The following is a 17794-nucleotide window of genomic DNA, read 5'->3' on the forward strand; positions in this document are numbered from 1 at the left end:
ATTTTCTGCCAAGAGGGAGGAAGTGGAGCTGACAGGAGCTCTCCTGACAGAGAACTGCTGGCCACCAGGACATGGGCTGTTGGTCTCTCTAAATGCAGTATTTCTTTTCCAGGAATGCATTGTGAATTTCAAGCTTTGCTCTTTTTCCTGTTTCTAGCATGCAGACTGTTGGCAGTGTTATATTTATTGCAATTTTGTTGTCTTGGCAAAGAATTCAAAAGTGCCTCAGTGGACCAGTGATAGACTAATGGTATGGAGCAGCAGTAAATGGTTTTTTTTCTGCACTGCAATTATGTTTCATAGGTGCCGTACTGGAAAATGAGATCGATGTTTGAATCCACTCTGGTAGTTCAGTTGTTGTGGATGTGCTGCTCTCAAGGGAGGCAGCTCGTGGGTACAGTGGAGAAGGGCCCAGGGACAGGCTGGCAGTTTTAGCATCACCATTTTCCCAATGGAGTTTTTCTTTTGCTTGGAGAAATATCTTAAAAGTGATTGTGGATTACATATGCTTTGGGTGCCTGTGTGTGCCCCAAATTATGGACAGGTCATTTTCAGATGATCTGATAAAATGGTGTTGCAATAGTGCTGCACAAGTCGTGGACTTTGGAACAACTGGTGGTCTGCAGATGCTCAATCAGCACAGGTCCTTCAGCTGAATACACCCTGCAATTAGTTTAAGTTTTCTGGATAGCATTATAGGAGGAAAAGCCCCAGAAAAGCTGGGAAAATCTGTCTTGCCAAAAGCTATACATGTGCAGAAACACTTTGTACACGTCTGGCACAGCGCATTTTCTGCCTGTAAAACTTCTCGTACTGGAACAAACAGCTGGTTAATGGAGACGTGTTTTTCCAACTGAACTTTAATGCCAATTAAAACCAGCACTGGTTTATTCAAAACAAAACTGCTACTTTTGCTAGACAATTTTTTATCATTCTATGGCATCAGAAGAATCGATGAGAGAAGATAGTAAGCATGTAAAGCTGTCAAGTTATGAAAAATAATGAAACATACTTTTCCAAAGCTATGAAGGATTATAGTTTCAAAACTATCTCAAGTGCTTGATTTTTAACCTACCTTTTTCTACTATATCTCAATTTTTTTTGGGTGGTCTCCCTTTTAAAAAGATCTGAAAATCTGGTAAATGTTACTGTAGCTGTGTAAAAATATTCCTCCTTAGAATACAAAAATCTTGAATAATACATTATGTTCAACTAATAATTTTTAAAAATTTATTTCATATGATGCTTTATGAGATTTTTAGTTTAAAAACTTTGGGCAATTTTACCAGCCCCCCAAATCTGGAACCATCTAAGTGCATTACTCCTTGCATAGAATAGTCTATAACACTGATACATTACAAATGATTTCACATGATTGCACTGACTGTCCAAAAGCAGGAATTATTTCAATTCCCTTATCCAGATTGAGATCCCTGGGCACCAAAAAAACCATCTGATCAAGGAACTGAAGCTGAATTTTTCACAAATGAGTAAAAGCTCCTTTTTTTCATTCCTGTCTCATTTATCAAAGGGGCCAGTTGAGTCCATATCCTTGAAAATTTTTTGAGTAGTTGTGTTGTAGTGTTGTGCAACTATCCCAAAATATACCACAATGGAATTTCCCATTTTTGGGGAAGGATTAATTAATGTCCTTTGATGAGTTTACTCAGTCTGAGTGCTTTGTGAGAAGGCATGTGTGTATGACATGGAAGAGACCTGAAAGTTTGTGGGGTTTGGTCTCTGTCATCCTCAGGTAATGCTGGGGGGAGATCAGCTACAGTGGTATGAATTTTGCTGTTAACCCTCTAAACTTGAGTAACTATTAATTTAACCAGATTAAACATCTGATTGACTTTGTCAGCAGGCAAAACCATATTACATTCCAGGCTAGCCTTGTTTTATAACTGCTGCAGGTCTGGCATTGCAGGTGATGCATGGATTGAGGATGGGATTGTGTTCTGTCCATCTATCAGGCTTAGTCCCCAACCTTAAATGTGTACAGCATGATAATATTGCATAGCGCATCACACCTCCATTGGCATGCTGCTGAGGATGTGGGAAAGTCAGTATCTCACTGTCTTACCCAGGAATAACACACTGTCCTGGTCACTTTGGGTTATATTCTTCCAGGTTTGTGTTTCAAGTCATGGAGATAATTGGAAAACTGCAGCTGCACAGTATGGAGTATGCTGTGTAAGCAGAGATCTAAACACTGTCTATAGAGACACCTAGATACCAGGGTGTGTGTAAGAAACACTGCTTAATTATGGACACAATAACAAACACATCTGCAGGGAAACACAGAATTCACTGCGAGGAAGCGTCACTGCGATATCATCTACATACATTAATTGCTAGGTAATATTTTTACATTATGCAGATAACTAAACAAAATACAAACATGCTGTAGCCTTTTAACGAGGAGCTAAAGGCCTAGGACACCTCGTAAAAAGTTCTGACAAACACCATTTAAAAGTGATTATGCCTCTATGCTATAATTGTTAAGATCCTTTGTATTATTGGGAAAATTTCACAGGAACTGCAGTCTTTCTTCTCTGATGTTTACTTTTCAGGAGCCTGCATATAGCTTTTTGCATGGCCAATCCAAAATGCATGAGAGCTGTGATTATTCAGATAAGCTCTTACATATGCTGACTTTCAAAACTTTGAGTGATAAGCTTTTTCTGTATTCCTTTTTCTTCTCAGTTTTCTCCTCCGGTACGCTAATCTTCACTACACTTATGTTATATCCCAACCACAGACATTTTATGTTCTAGCAGACATAGCTCCTCTGGCACTAGGCAACATTTCCACCAGTTTAAGCTTCTGAATGCCTCTCAAATCTCACTTGAACAACATATGGAAATCGTACTACAACTAGTTATATTTTTTGGATATGAATTTGTAAGAAAATGTGTTCTGTTTGAAACTTGAGGTGAGGAGAGATAAGGGAAACAGAATATAAAAAAAAAGGCACTTCTGGAAAAATCTGTATGATCTGGCTTTTAAGCTCCCCTGTTCTAATTTAGCAACTACTTTTTTTACATGCAGCAAATCCTTTTATTGGTTATTTCTTGTTCTTTAATGACTTCACTACAGGGTTGCATGGATCGATAGGATTGCCTACTCCAAAATCCATTAACGTGGTTCTTGACTGAATGCAGTCCAGGCGTGTTAATCACCATTATTTTTCAAGAATGTCAGACCTCTCAAGTTTTCTATATGTGAATTTCATGTCTAAGAATTGATGTGCTCCCTATTTCTACACAGGACTGAATGCCTTGCTGGAAATTATAGCACAATGTTGGTTTAAAAATCTGCTTTAGAAAATATGATCAAGATAAAGAAACTTCTTTAATTTTGGCAAAGATGTATAAACTGAAATTCAAATTATAGTATCATCTCTGCATTTCTTATCTAGATGATAGTACAATTCAAAGAAATTTGAATTATATGTCTCTTATTCCAACACACGCATATTAAAAAGAAACTTTTTTTGATGTGATTGCATCAGCAGAAAAGATATAGCATGATTGATGCCAGTGGGGTTTGACAAATAACAACTCTACAGAAATTATACAAAAATTTCCTTCCATATTTCCTCTCAACTGTTCTGCCACTTTGATGAAATGGTAATCTCTCTAATCCATTTCTCCAGCTAGAAAAGCTGTTTCAGAAACATACCCTTCCCTGCAGTTATTACCATGATGGAACATTTATTATCCTGCAAATGAGGCATCACACTCTCTGATAATTCCCCTAAAAAAAAAAATCTTAGGGATAACTGCCTTCTATTGTGCATATCAATGATTAATTAAAATGTGAAAAAAAGCATTCTATATTCTGCACAAGGCAGAATACAGACTGTTTCACTGATCAATATCCAGTGCGGAAATACGTTAAATCTTGTTGAATTCTGGCTTGTGCTGATGGGTGGTTTGACACCCCACTCACACCCTAAACCAGCAAGGCTGAGGACTGTGGAGTTGTGAATTATTGTTTTCACGTACAAGAGCCCTGGTCAATCTTGCCTTGAAAAATATGTCTGTAATGCACTAAATGATTGTGGCTTTTGGCCCTGTGTGTTTCTGGGCTGCTAGGGCAGAGTGAGAAACACAGCCATAAAAAATGTACTACCAAACAAGCAATCAACCAACCAAAGAAACCCTTCCCGAAAATACCCCTACAAAAATCACCAGTAGGCTTTGTACAAAACCAGTCCCTGGTTAACTATTTGCTTTATTTAAAAAAAAAAAGTAAATCACAAGGACTAAATCCATGTGGGAGCCCTAAACCTACTATACTGCTTTAATAATAATATTTTTTGTTCAGTCACTTATATTTTTGTTTACTCAGCTTAAAAGCATGAAGATGAAACTAAAGGTATTCACAAGAGAGTTAATTTTAATGTTAGGGGGCTTTATGTATGAAAACAGTGATTTTTATAAAATAGCCTAAGAATAATGTGCGAAAACAGTTGCTGAATGATATGGGCTGTTTGCTTGTCTTCAACCTGCTTTTATTTTGTGTGTACACATATACATTTATATGTGTGTACCTGCTATATGCAAATGCATTCTAGTTCTAGAGCAGGTACTCTTTGTTAACTTTGCCTAATTTCTTTATTGCTTTCCTTTGAATATTCTGTAATTTCTGCCTTCTGCAAGTAGCTTCAGAAATGTTTTTGTGGCACTGTGTAACTAAAACTTGACTGAATTATTGTTCTGTTTAAGAGACGTTTTCAAACACAGTTGAATATTACCTTGAAAATGCAATTTTTGAATAGTAATGATTCTTAAAAGTCTTTGTTGTGGAGTCTCTTCCTTCCTATGTCTGATCTTTAAAAATAAATTCCAATTATATGGACCATTACAAAGCCCTAATAGCATAATGAGAAAATTTAAGTTATTCATTTCTTTAACATTTACTGCTGCCTTTTCTTTAGCTAGAACAAAATAGCAATTTCTTTGCTTTTTTTTCTTTAGCTAAAGCAATAGGTGACTTGATGTTGCTTGTATTTTGCACACCTGCAGATTGCTGTTTGAACACTGGTGTACCACCTCTTCAACCACTATGTTAAGATCCACCTTGCATTTCGTTCTTGCAGATATGTAAAGTTTTTACAGACCTTGAAAGAATGTAGCATGGATGGAAACAAGACACGTTCCTGAAGAAATGTATTATTCGACAAAACTTGCCCAACTTGAGCATTTTCCAGGTAAAGGATCTGCTTTTTTTTTTTTTTTTTTTTTTTTTTGCTCAATGTTACTAATGTTACTTGTTTAAACACTGTGGAGTAAGTAAGAAAAGCTTGCTGAGTCAAAAATGCTTTGTCCCAGTGTCATTTGTGAGAAAGGAACAATACCTAAAATAGTAAGCTGCTTGGAATCAAGCTTACCAGATAATGCCATGAATATGGGAGCATTTTTTTCTTACGTAGTAGAAAAAAAACCCCCAACCCAATGATCTCAAATCCAAATAGTTACCATAGTAACTCATGTTATGGTATATTATTTATGGACATATTGCAACATAGTATTCATAATGTGTTACTTTTTTCAGACCATATGCTTCTGGTTGTTCACGTAACATTTGCACAGCTGAGTGAAAATGCCAGATCTTTTCACTTGTAGCAAGTTAACATTTCTCTATACTACCAGAAAGTGCCGAATGATGTATTTTTGAGATCGCTAGAAAAAAATCATAGTTTGGTTTTTTTTTTTTATTGTATTCAGATAATCAGTGTAATACAGCTAAGTAGTGCTACTAATTTTTTTTTTTTATCTCTCTGCTGTCTTCTGAGGGTGAAGGGCAAGGAGCCACTGCAGCCACAACAAGTAGTACATTCCACATCTGCTGATAGAAGGGAATGATACTTCATAAAAAATCAATTGGAATTGCTGAAAAGAAAGCAAACGAAAGAATCACACAACTGGCTCTACCATAGGCCTTCATAAATGCTCTTTAATAGTGTTACTTATGATGTGAACACGTTAATTAGTCTGTAAAAGGCAGACTAATTCGTTAAGCTTGTGCTTATGAAATTTCAAACTAATTTGATTGTTCAAGCGTTGTCTTCAGACATGTATTTACTAAAATAAGTACCTATGCTGTTGGTAAAAGTAACTTTCTGTCCTTTCTGCTCACATTTTGAGGCACGAAGAGCAGCAGGATACTCTACTGCTTAGGAATGGTAATGAAACTTGGTCACCTGGCTTTGCCATTCCCAGACAGGAGCCAGAGTACTTGCTCTGTGTCTCCCTGCTCTCTTCCTTTTTATACAAATACTGTCTTAAGAAAGTTAAGCTAGATGTTGCTATGACTGTCTGCAAAAGAATGCCATTGAATCAAAGGGAACAGTGTGGGAATCTGCACATCCAGGTCACTCTGAAACTCTTTGTCTTTGAAGCTCATATGTGCACCAAATTGAACATTTGGATATAAATATTTAGACACCTGAGTTGATTAACTTTACTTAACACCGAGTATTTTTACATGCTATCTAATCCATGTTAAACAGAGCAAGTTTTTCAAATGAGGTATTCCTGCCAGCAAGCACCACTCCTTCCCAGACAGGAGCTTAGCTATCAGTTGATATTCCCTTTTCTGCTTGTCATTTTCATCATTTGGCACCTGTAACTATTTTGAATGCAATTTATGTCACTTACACATGAAGTGTGTGACACCTAAATGCCATAAATCATGCATGTGTATCACTGCTGGTGCAAATTTACCTCCGTAATTATCTATACTCACAAACTGTCATTGTTATGAGGCCTTGCTGGAGACTGGCTGAAGAACATGACGTACTTCACCCATCCTCTACACACAAATTATGTCCTGTTCCATAATTTTACTTCTGTTTGAAAGGTTATTAAAATGTTTTAAAATAAAAATTAGGTAAAAATTTTTATGGATGAAAGAGAAATATTGTGTGCGTGAAGAACATTTTTCAGCTCCTCTCTGCACTTCATTTTATTTCAGCTGTGAATGGACTTTCCTGAAAATGTTAGTATTTTATTGAGAACAGGCCTGACCATTTACTACCCTGACCATGCAATTATCCCACTAAAAATGCCCACTAATGGGCAATAAAAAGGGTGTTTCCTCATATAGATTTTTTTTCCGTCAACAGTTACATGCATTCTGGTACATCCTGCTGATAAATATTCTTGTAATTCCTGGTTTTGATTGGAAAAGAAAGCAATAATCAATTACTCTAGTTGCAAAGCCTCCAAATCTTGTGGTTGTGGTTGTACACATCCGAGACATTCCTGCTATGGTTACTTTTTGTAGGGAGACAGTAAGTTCACTCAAAGGTAGGGAGGTATTTTTGCCCATCCACTGTCTGATTCTAAATGCAGCTTCTCTGCTGCAAACTCATAACTTCTGAGAGGGAGGGGAAAAACTTAATGTGTAATCCACCATTCTTTTGTTAAATTGTCACTATGTAATAATTTAGTTGTAAAAAATTATAGTAAGTACAGTCTTGCCACAATGGCAATATAATTTTTTTCAATCAAAAATGCTGATGTTTAAATAAACCTGGTTTAGGTACTGTTTATGCCCTTGGAATTGTGATTTGAGAGCTCATGCACATGTCAGAGCCTTTTAGTCCATGTGTTTTGAAACATACTCAGCTGGGATCCTTGAAGTGAAAATTTTGTATTGCCCCTCTGCTGTTTGTATCACTACTTTTTAATGCTTGCTCTTCCAACTTCAGTCTTTGAAGTACTGTGTCTTTCTAGCCAGCTGATAGAGTTCACAGTGATTTTGAGGTTGGGAGTATCTGCATTTATTTGGAATATGTAGCTGGCAATGAAGACACTTAACAGCCATTTTAGAGCTGTTGTTTGAGAGCTGGCTGTTGCCAGCCGGTGTGGTTTTCTCATGTGCTGATGGGTATTACTTATTTTTAACACCTCTATTTTCTAAATGATAAAAGCAAGAAGAAACAATTGGTGAGGGTAAACATCACTGGTTTCTTTGAAACTTTGTATTAATAGACTATTAAAGGTTAAGGAAGGAAAGGTAAAGGGAAAGATTAAAAGGAAAAAAAAAAACAAGTAAAATAATTGAGTAGAAAGGAAATTTAATCACCCACTGCCTTATAATATCAGTGCTTCATACACTCCAAAAAGACAAAACAGAAAATGAAATACTGGGTTTACAGTTCCACAAGTGGAAATAAAGGCCATAAAGAAGTCAGAAATACAACCAATATTTTGGCTGTACATATGTATCCCTTTCCAGCTGACTTCTGACACCTGAGGTTTGCTTGTGCATAAGCCATCTGCCAAGACCTCTTTTTAAAGCCCGTTAACTTGTGTGAGACGTGCTTTTAAGCCATCCAGAGGGACACATTTTTAAAGCTAGGTTTGGTTGGGGGTTTTTTGGTATAATAATTCTTCTTGTAGTGACCAATGTTTCAGTCTGCATACAAAATTGATGAGCTTCACTGACAGGAATGTTTTTCCTTCTCACCACAAGAGGAGTTCTAGTCCAACATGAAATTGGAGAAGCCTTATCAGAATTCGTAGAGATCTTCCAGGTGACTCTTTGAAACTGTTGTTTTGTCATGTTAAAAGGACCCTCATGCCAAAAATAAGCTACAGAAATTTTTAAAGAAAGCACATTAATTCTCAAATGAAACTTTGTAGAAATGCTTAGCAGCTGGTGTACAATCTGAAAAAGGTTCTTTCTTTTATTAGAAACACATAATGTTGACATTCCCACTACTGCCAGAAAAGGTTATGCCAATATGAAGCAAAGAGAAGGAAGGAAAGAAGATTAACAAGTTTCCCAGCTTTCCATTTCTATGTAATAATGTGACTTGAAGAAAAACAAAACTAATGTTTGTTATATAAAGGCAAATACCTTTTGCACTTTGGTTCATCCAGTTCCAGAACAGATTGGACGGTTTTTGCACTTGTGAAGGAGTTTATTGTTGTATGTTGGAAAATTGATCTATTCATTGAAGTCAAGTAGCTGAATGCTGGCCTTTTGTAGGTTTGGGAGAGCAGGACACAACAAACAAGCCAAAACCCCAGACCTTGAAGGTTCAAGGTTTAAGTTCCATTTTAATAATTTGTGTAGTTCTGCATTTGTGGTCATCCTGACCGATTTGGTAGATAAACACCAGTAGAGCTTCATTGACCTCAACTTTGCCACCTACAAATCTGTTACCAAATCTAAAATTTGGAAGTGTAAAAGGAAAGCATGCCAGTAAAAAATATGCCTTTTAAATTCTAAGTATGTGGGATATACATTTAATTTCATTTTCTACTTTCTGCTTTTCATTTTTTTTTCTCTTTTTTTTTTGTGGAATGACTGATGAAAGCCAAAGTGTAGGTCTTTACCTCAATTAATTTAATTCCCTGATCTCAATAGGTTATCTATGCTGAACTGATTTTTGTGATATCACTCTAGTCATGCCATTATAAAAATCATGGAGAGCATTTCTACAGTGCTGCTTCCTAGGATGTAGAAGACAGCTCCTTTTCTGATCTTGTGACTAAATGAACAAAATGCAATATAGATAAAGCCACGTGTATCTCATATAGCCTCATTTTCCTCTGAGTTAATCAATCTCATTACCCTTGTCACACAGTTCCTTATGTCAGTTGATTACAAACCACCACAAACATAAAGATTGGAAACAGTACCATTGTTCTTGGGGCTAAATTATATTTACATAGGAAACTCCTTTGTTTTCCCTTTGTTTCCCCACACACATTGACATCCAGCCTTGCAGCTTGGGGACCCTAAACATGCTGCACTATAAGGGCTTGGAGAGAGAGACAAGGACAAAGAGGAGCCATAAGCCTGACTGGCTTTGTTCCAGGGAGGCTGTGATCAGTAGTGGAGAGAAAGGATGGGCATTCTTTCTTTAGGGTCACCAGGCTCTTTCTGTGCTTCAGATCAGGTAGGATTACTCACACTCCTGCCTAGTGTTATGCAGTCTCAGGGCCCATAACTGAATCCTTAAGGTTCAATTTTATCTGAATGTATTGTCAAGACAACTTATTTGAATTACTACCACTATTTTAATTTTGCCGCAGACCAGTTTTTTAGTTGCAGCTACCTTCCACTCTGTTGTCAATTACTTTGTAGTTAGATTGGGGCCCAATCAGTTCAAACAGCAATGCCTTCACTTAGTCACTTAGATCCAATTTAGCTACCTGGAGAAGTGACTATTAACCTTAATCGCTTAACTAATCAGCACCTTTTCAGAATGGCTGAGTATGGATGGGAGATAGAATCTTCCTTCCTGAAGACAGATGAGTGAGAATATTTTGGCCAAGCAGATAAAATCCTAAAGTTACATTGTCTTCATTGGTTGCTAAGTTAAGAGAGACAGGAGATGAAATTCTGTGACCTTTAAAAAATGGGCAATTACAGTTGCTAAGAAATTAGCATACATGAAATCTGTGTAGAATTGCATAACTGAAGTTGTATGAATGATTTAACATTGATACTACCATTGCCCTGCACATACATTTAGCACAGATTAAATTTATTATAGATCTTCTGAAATGTTTTTACAAATCTGTTTGTTAATCTGAATGTTTTTTATATTCTACCTTTGGTGGATAAAATGAACTGTCAGGTTAAATAACGTAATAAAATATTTATTCTAAGCTGTTGATGACAGCATCAACAATGTATTAGGAGCCAACCCCAGGAAGCACTGATTTCTGTCTCATCTGCTTTAATGTGAATCTGAAATAAGCCATTTAAAGGTAAGGGATATGTTAATAGAGTTAAGTCAGTGTAAAATTGGCATGAAAAGAGGATGAAGATGTAATATTGAGTCAGTGGTTCAGAGCAAAATACAGACCCTGTTAAATGTGAAAATTCTCGTGACTGATGCATGGCATTTGCTTCCAGATGCAAGTTGTTCTGGTCCTGTTCAAACCAATCACTGGGACATCCTTGTGTTCTGTGGATCTTGAATATCCATGTCAGGGGACTGAAAATATTTGGGTGCTAGAAATTCAAAAGAGCTGCTCTTGGGAGTTATCCCAGGAGTTCTGAAAAGTTGTTTAAACTTATCTTGGCATTCCTAGGATGCATGAAGATATTCTCTTAGCTAACTATGCATGGTAACTTAATATGGCTGTGCTCTATTGTCTTCTGTGTGACATGGCATGGAAAATTGTTAAAACTTTGAGGTTGTGCTGAATGGATATAGGAAGTCACAGAATTGGCAAATGCATCCAATATAGTACAACATGAATTAACAGAATTTTAAAGCAAGAAAGCACAAACTCCTGCATATCCCACTGCATCATCAGTGGTGTTTTATCCTGGCTATCTCGAAATGAATATAGGTGTACATCTGTTCAAGTCACAGAAGTAAACAGAGTCCTGTGTACTTCCTCTGCAGGTGTGCCTGGCTATAGGTTGTCCTCACCTCTGGCCCTGGCCTCAGGGTTACAGGGAGGCCATGACTGTGTATGTGTCTGCTGTAGCCCTGCAGGTGGCTACAGGTGGAATCCACTTTCTACACTTCAAATGGCTCTTGTAGCTTCCCTGGAAGTGCAGCCCAAATTGAGATCTTAATATAGCACAGATGTGCAGTTGTTAGGAGGGGAGGGCTGTGGGGAAACATAAAAGGTAGAAAGGCTCTTAGGTGTGAGAAAAAAGCAGGATTCAGGAATAAAGCAGAAGAGTTTAGAGATCAGCTTTGGCTGTGAAAACTTGAAGAAGATACAATTAATAGCAAGCAAGGACATTAAAACAATGGGTAGAGTTTCTAGGTTTGGCAGAGACAGGTTTTGAAGTTGCAAAAAATATGTTTAGCAAGATAGATAAGTTTAAGCTTAATAATGGAATATTGTGTGTTCTTATATAAGGTATAACAAGCAAGTATTGTGTACAACAGATGTACGTGCACTGTTGTGGATTGGTTAAACAGTTGTCTGTAACTTTTAGAAGCACGCTAATTGGCTAAGAAGCTTTTAAGAATGCTCTGTAACCAGGAAGTCTTTGGATGCCTGGGACAGTGTGAGCTTTGTACCATCTCTGTCTCAACTCGGTATGTGAGACTGATAATGGAATAAAATAATAAAAGGCTCCTGGAACGCTTGTCCAAGCTTCCTGTCCCGTTTGTCGACGAAAACGCCAACAGAGGGCTATATATCCACGCTTCTGTTTGACATTTCTATAGCCTGATGCGAAATACACTTGTTCCTGTAATTGGCTGATAGGTGGAGAAGACAGAAAGTGGTCTGGCTTGTTTGCTAAAAAACACTTCATGATTACGCATGTTGCACAGCTCACATCTTTGTTTCCTGTATCACTGCGTCATGATTACCATTCTAATTAGTTTGTTTTAATCACGATCGATACACCAAGGAGAAGCATCAGACAGCTAATATGATTTATGACATATTCCAAGAGCATTTGTCTCAGATCTGGCATTTCTGCTATCTGTCTCCAGAATGCCCCTGCCTGCTTGACAGCAGCCTGTCAGTGCTGCTGTGATTGCTCTGTGCAGTGACTTTAACTGCCAGATTTTCCTGCAGCCTTGGAGAGTGATCGATCAGCACTACAATCACAGTAACACAGAATATTTTAACACTTGCCTATGGCCCTGTCAATTATGAAAGGTTGGAGTATCAATACACATTGCAATCTGGGGCTGTACCACTTAAGTAAGAAATAGAAGACAAAAAGTAAACAGTGGTGACCGTCTTTATGTATATTGTTCTCTTTTGAAGCTTTTTTTCTTATAACTACTGTTTTACACATAGCTCTGGAGGAAGATCAAGAGCTGTCTTTGTAACATTAAGGATTCTTGAAGGTGCTGTAAGTACTGAAGTAGTGGTAAAGAAATGCAATAATGCTAAAGATTTTCATAAACTGTCTTTCAAACCTGTGAAGGCAAAGGTCAGGTGGTGGTTTATTATTATTAATGAATATAAAAGCAAGGGGACATATTAAGGTTTTATTCAAAACATACAATATTTTACAGCTAAGTTTCAAGCCATCTTCTTTTCCTGAATCTGTAGTGTGGGTGACTTGACCCTGGTTTTATTGATTAAACTTTTATTCTTCCCCAATGAATAATTTAAATTATGAGTTGTAGTCTGGCATGATTAGCAGGAGCATATGAGAGATTTTAAAGTAATACACTGTGACACTGTATGCTTCTACTGCATTGGATTCCTTCTGCATCATGGCACTCTGGGTTGAAAACTTTATATGCAACTTTGTAACTTGATAAGCAATTCTCTTCTGTGAGAGACATGATAACAGAACAGATTTTTACTCTTTGTTGTGGGAGGAGAGTTGTTATGGAGCTGGTTTTGGTTCCCTGCTTCTCCAGTCAGTCTCCATCCTTGCTGGAGTTTCTAATTTGTGCCCATAGTTCAGCTGACCTGAATCAGGTATATCAGCTGCGCTGCAGTAAAGCATCCCCATGACCTCTGCATGTCCCTGAGTGCAATGTGTGTCAGTCCTGTTGGATGGGGAGAAGGGCATGGCCCCTGGTTTGCCCCAAACAATAGTGAAATAAGTTGTGTTATACAACAAGAAATTTTTATATGGGGGTGTAGGAAAACTCAACAACATGTAAATCTGTATTCTGTAACTTCATAAAACTGTGCAGCACAGAAGGCCAAGATTTGGACTTAAATGTGACCTTTAATGTAGTCCTGAGATTCTGTATCTGTGAAGAGTTAATTTAATGTTGTACATAATGGTCATTATACTCTTACTAATATTTTTTATCTTCAGGTGCTCTTGCAGGTCCCGCTGATATACCACAGCATTAGTTTGTGAGACCTGAAAACAACTGTAGCTCAAGGTAGTGACTGTATGACTATATTATATACAAGAGGGAAAGATAGGTGCAGGTGGCACTGAAAAACAATCTCAGATTGTAAATGATATAGCGATATAACTTGTAAAATATTTAAAAAATAATAAAAAAGAACAATAACAACAAAAAAAATAGAAGGAGATTCCCTTCTACTAAGCCATAAATGGCAGCAAAACTGGGGAAAAGGGCCAAAAAAATTATACCAGTTCCCCAGAAAACAGGTATTTTTAATTACAAAGCTGTATTAGCTGGCTAATAATCCCCATGGTGAAGTTGTACACAGGAAATTGCCTGTTGCAGTTCCCAGGCTGCTGCTGCAGCGTCTGTTGTACCACTGCACCAAAGTGCCCAGAGCCTCAGCCCAGTGCTGCTGTCAAAACACTCCCTGGGGTCCTGAAAGCAGCCAGGGCTGTACTCACAGCCTCTCTCAGTGTCCCCTTTTATAATGTGCCTTGATGTGGCAGGGATGATCCTCTCTGCTCTCCTCAAGACAAGGAGATCCCTACACGAGTGCTCCCAGTCCCTGTGATGATGCGGAGCAGAAGGTGGTACTGCCATGAGTCATATCGAGATGGAGCACATTTCTAGAGTTTATGGGATGTGTGCACAGGCACTGGGGTCACGGTGCATAGAAAGGAGAGATCAAGGCCTGCTGCCTCAGGCATGCTTGGTTTCCCGGCTGCAAGCAGGAGAAAAAACTTCTTGGGATCTAAGTGCTGTTAGTAGAGGGAACAATGCCATGCACTGCCATATCTTTTTCCTTTTCTTTATTTCAAATGATGACTGCACTGGGTTGGTTATTTACATATATATTACAGTCTCTGCCCTATTACAAATTCTGTATTTCTTAAATACTTTATAGAATACTTCCTTTAGAAAAACTTTTGAATTTTTTTATTAGGCTGTTTTTCTAACAAAATTGAAGTATATATTTAATAAAAGTATATCTTTAATGAAAATATAGTACATTTGTCCTGCAAGCTGTTTAATGTACAGGCATATTTCAATCATTAGAACTTGGCAGTTTCCATATGGATTCAGTTTTAACTCAGTCTTAAACAGCATCTTGTTAAATATTTTTAGGCATTTTTAGAACTTGTGGTTTTGAAATAAAATCTGCCATAGCAGCAAACCCATTTCAAAGGACAGTTATGATGGTAATTCAAATCTTAAAATTTTAGAATTAATCTGAAGATGGCATTAGACAACATGCTTCAATAAAATCTTTCCGGGGCAGATGAAATGCTGTAAGGAGAAATTGTACCACACAAAAGTTAAGATAGGACAATCCTGCCTCTGTACACCTAAAATTTTGGAGCCTAGAAAAACCAAAGGAATGGCATATTCATGTCTGCTCACTTTCACATCACCTACAGTATTGCAGTATTCCATTTACAGGGTTGTTACCTTAGAACAGATTTCAGAGAATGACATGCATCCATATTTTCATCAAGTTTTTGGTCTAATATAAAATCAACTGTGATCTCAGAGGCTTTTATTTTTATTCATTGGAGGATTAGATATACTTGCCAAGTATTCTAGTGAGTGTATATGGGCAAGAGGATTATGCCTTAAGTGGGTCACAATCCCAGTTGATGCTGGGCATTAGAAGTGCAGGACTGAGGAGATCCAAGATATTTCCAGATATTTCCAGAAGTGCTCTTCTGGCCAAACTGTTGCTGCTGATCCTTCAAAGAGTGTTTAGCAGTGCCTATCAGCTCAGTCTTTTTACAAGTTGCTGTTTGCAGTACTAAGGTCTTATCTTAAATCTTTTCCAATGACTCAGGTTTAGTGGATTAAAACTTTGTGACAACCATGATCCTTCAGTAATTTTCATAGAGGAAGAATATCCATTCTAAATTTCAGAGCAGGCCAATCCCACGTCTCAGTTGTGTTGGGCAAGTTTTACGCATCTATGAACTTGTAACAATACACATTTTAATGTATCTTCCTACACTATGGCAGACCTATAGAACAATTTATTAACCATCTCGGGAAATAGCAGGAGACCTTCTTTCATTTGGAGCCTGGAGGCCATGAATTGATGTTCATTTTTTCCAATGATCTGTAGTCACTGAGAGAATACTTAAAGACTAGAAAATAAACTACCATGCAAAGATAAAAATGTGATTCATGGATTGAATTTGAACTTGTGATATTGGTTGTTATGTATATATAGATTTTTTTTTTTTTTTAATCTTTTGTGCTGTAATGGGCTATCAGTGCATTTGTACACTGAAGCTGTAAAAAAGAAATTGATCTCTTCTTATAATGATTTGGTAGTATTTAAATACATCTACATCCATTTAGGCTATAGAAAAGACAAAGAAACAAATTCTGTGCTGCTCTTAATATGTTTTAGTATATGAAGCCGAAGAGCCAAATGCAGCTCAAATGCAAGACATTGGAAGACTGTTACAAGGAACAACATGGAATTGGATTTAAAATTATAAATTCTTCTGTAATTAACTTTAGCTTTCTTCTATATAGTTGGTAATTTGGATGAAAAACAAAAAATGCTTGGATTATAGAAATGAAATTCAAATTAAGGCAGTTAAGTTTAAAGGATGAGTGTTAATAACTAAAATGTGCTTATTTTTAAGGAGGAAATTGTTTCTGGTACAATCCTTAGATATATTTATGGTAAAGACACCACTTTCTAATTAAAATGCTTGATGTTAAAAACTTAGCAATTCCTGTAGGTTCCCTACTGTGCCTGGAGACTTGTACCCCTTCCACTGAACATTTGAATTCCTCCTGGTGTCATCTGAGATTAATAATCCCCCTGCACTTTAGACAGATTTAACTGGCATAAATTTCTCTGCCTTGTTTCTTCATGTTAGTTCCTTCCTGCAAGGAAAAAGTAGTTTTCATGGATTTCAGGGTAAAAATGACACATTTGCATTGTTCTGCATCAGAAGTGTAATTTTATATTGCTGTTATACATTTCATAAAGTTTTTTTTCTGGTATGAATTCCATTCAGAAAAGTTGTGGATCAAATGCAAAGTTTGTTTCACCTGAAATCTGTCACCTAAGACTTACTGTTTTCAGTCATCCTCAAGCAGTAGATTAAATGTCTGGAATTAGTTTGGGGTTTTGTTTCATGGCATTTGCTGGTTTTGTTTCATGGCATACAAGCCTGTTGTCTTGCCATAGTTGGTTGGTTTTTTTCTTTCTCCTGTAAAATAACAGAAAAGAATAACATAATCTAATTCCTATGTGAATAATTACTGTGTTTAGATGGAAATGTTCTCTGCTAGAAAGTGTTGTTTAGACAGAATTGAAATATTTCAAGGAAAATGATAACTTTGTAATGTGTACTACAGGTTAGATAGAATTTCACCAGTTTAAATTTAAAAAAAAAAAAATCAGAGTGTCAAATGAGTTCTGATCGTTGCGTGTGATTATTAATACTAAAACTATGTCTCTTGGTAGCCCCAGACAGAGGTAAAGCTCACAGCTCTTTCTTGGTAACTACAGACATCTTTATAGGTATAGAGCTATGAGGCTCTTTAGTCCAAAAATTCTCTTTGCCCTTGAGTATCTTTGCTTTTCTTGCTGGTGATTCTTTTCATATGATGAATGGAGGAAAAAAAACCTCAAATCCAAGGGGTGGAGTTTTTTTCCCATTCACTAATGAATGAACTCTCTTGCCCAATTTAGGTGCCTTATGTCCCAGAAAATCCTTGAGAATTAACATATTATATTCTTTCCGCTCTCTGAACATTTTGTGTTCGTGTCTAACAGAGAGAATCCACCTTGCCCAAACTCAGAACTGAAAATTAAGTACTACAATGGAGTATTTCTTACAGTTAGGTCTACCTTTAGAAGCAAGAAACAATTATGTTATCTGTTGACTCTCACAGAGAAGAAACAGGAATGCGTCACCATCTGTAGTCTATAGATGCTATGGGTTGAAATGACAGTGGGTTCCATGTAGCAATAAAATATGAAGAACTAGAAAT

At 37.0% G+C, this 17794-nt stretch overlaps 1 long non-coding RNA gene across 1 annotated transcript in view; it reads left to right on the forward strand.

Annotated features, from left to right (window-relative positions):
* The window catches only part of LOC121665594, a 92818-nt gene that overhangs the window by 9746 nt on the left and 65278 nt on the right, over positions 1-17794 (forward strand). The window contains exon 4 of the long non-coding RNA XR_006016420.1: positions 5108-5218. This is a non-coding gene — a long non-coding RNA (uncharacterized LOC121665594). The remainder of the gene's footprint in view (positions 1-5107; positions 5219-17794) is intronic.

This window comes from Corvus kubaryi, unplaced genomic scaffold (genome assembly GCF_017639235.1).
Source record: "Corvus kubaryi isolate FWS band 111438036 unplaced genomic scaffold, C.kubaryi_AGA036_p1.0 37334, whole genome shotgun sequence".
NCBI lineage: Eukaryota > Metazoa > Chordata > Aves > Passeriformes > Corvidae > Corvus > Corvus kubaryi.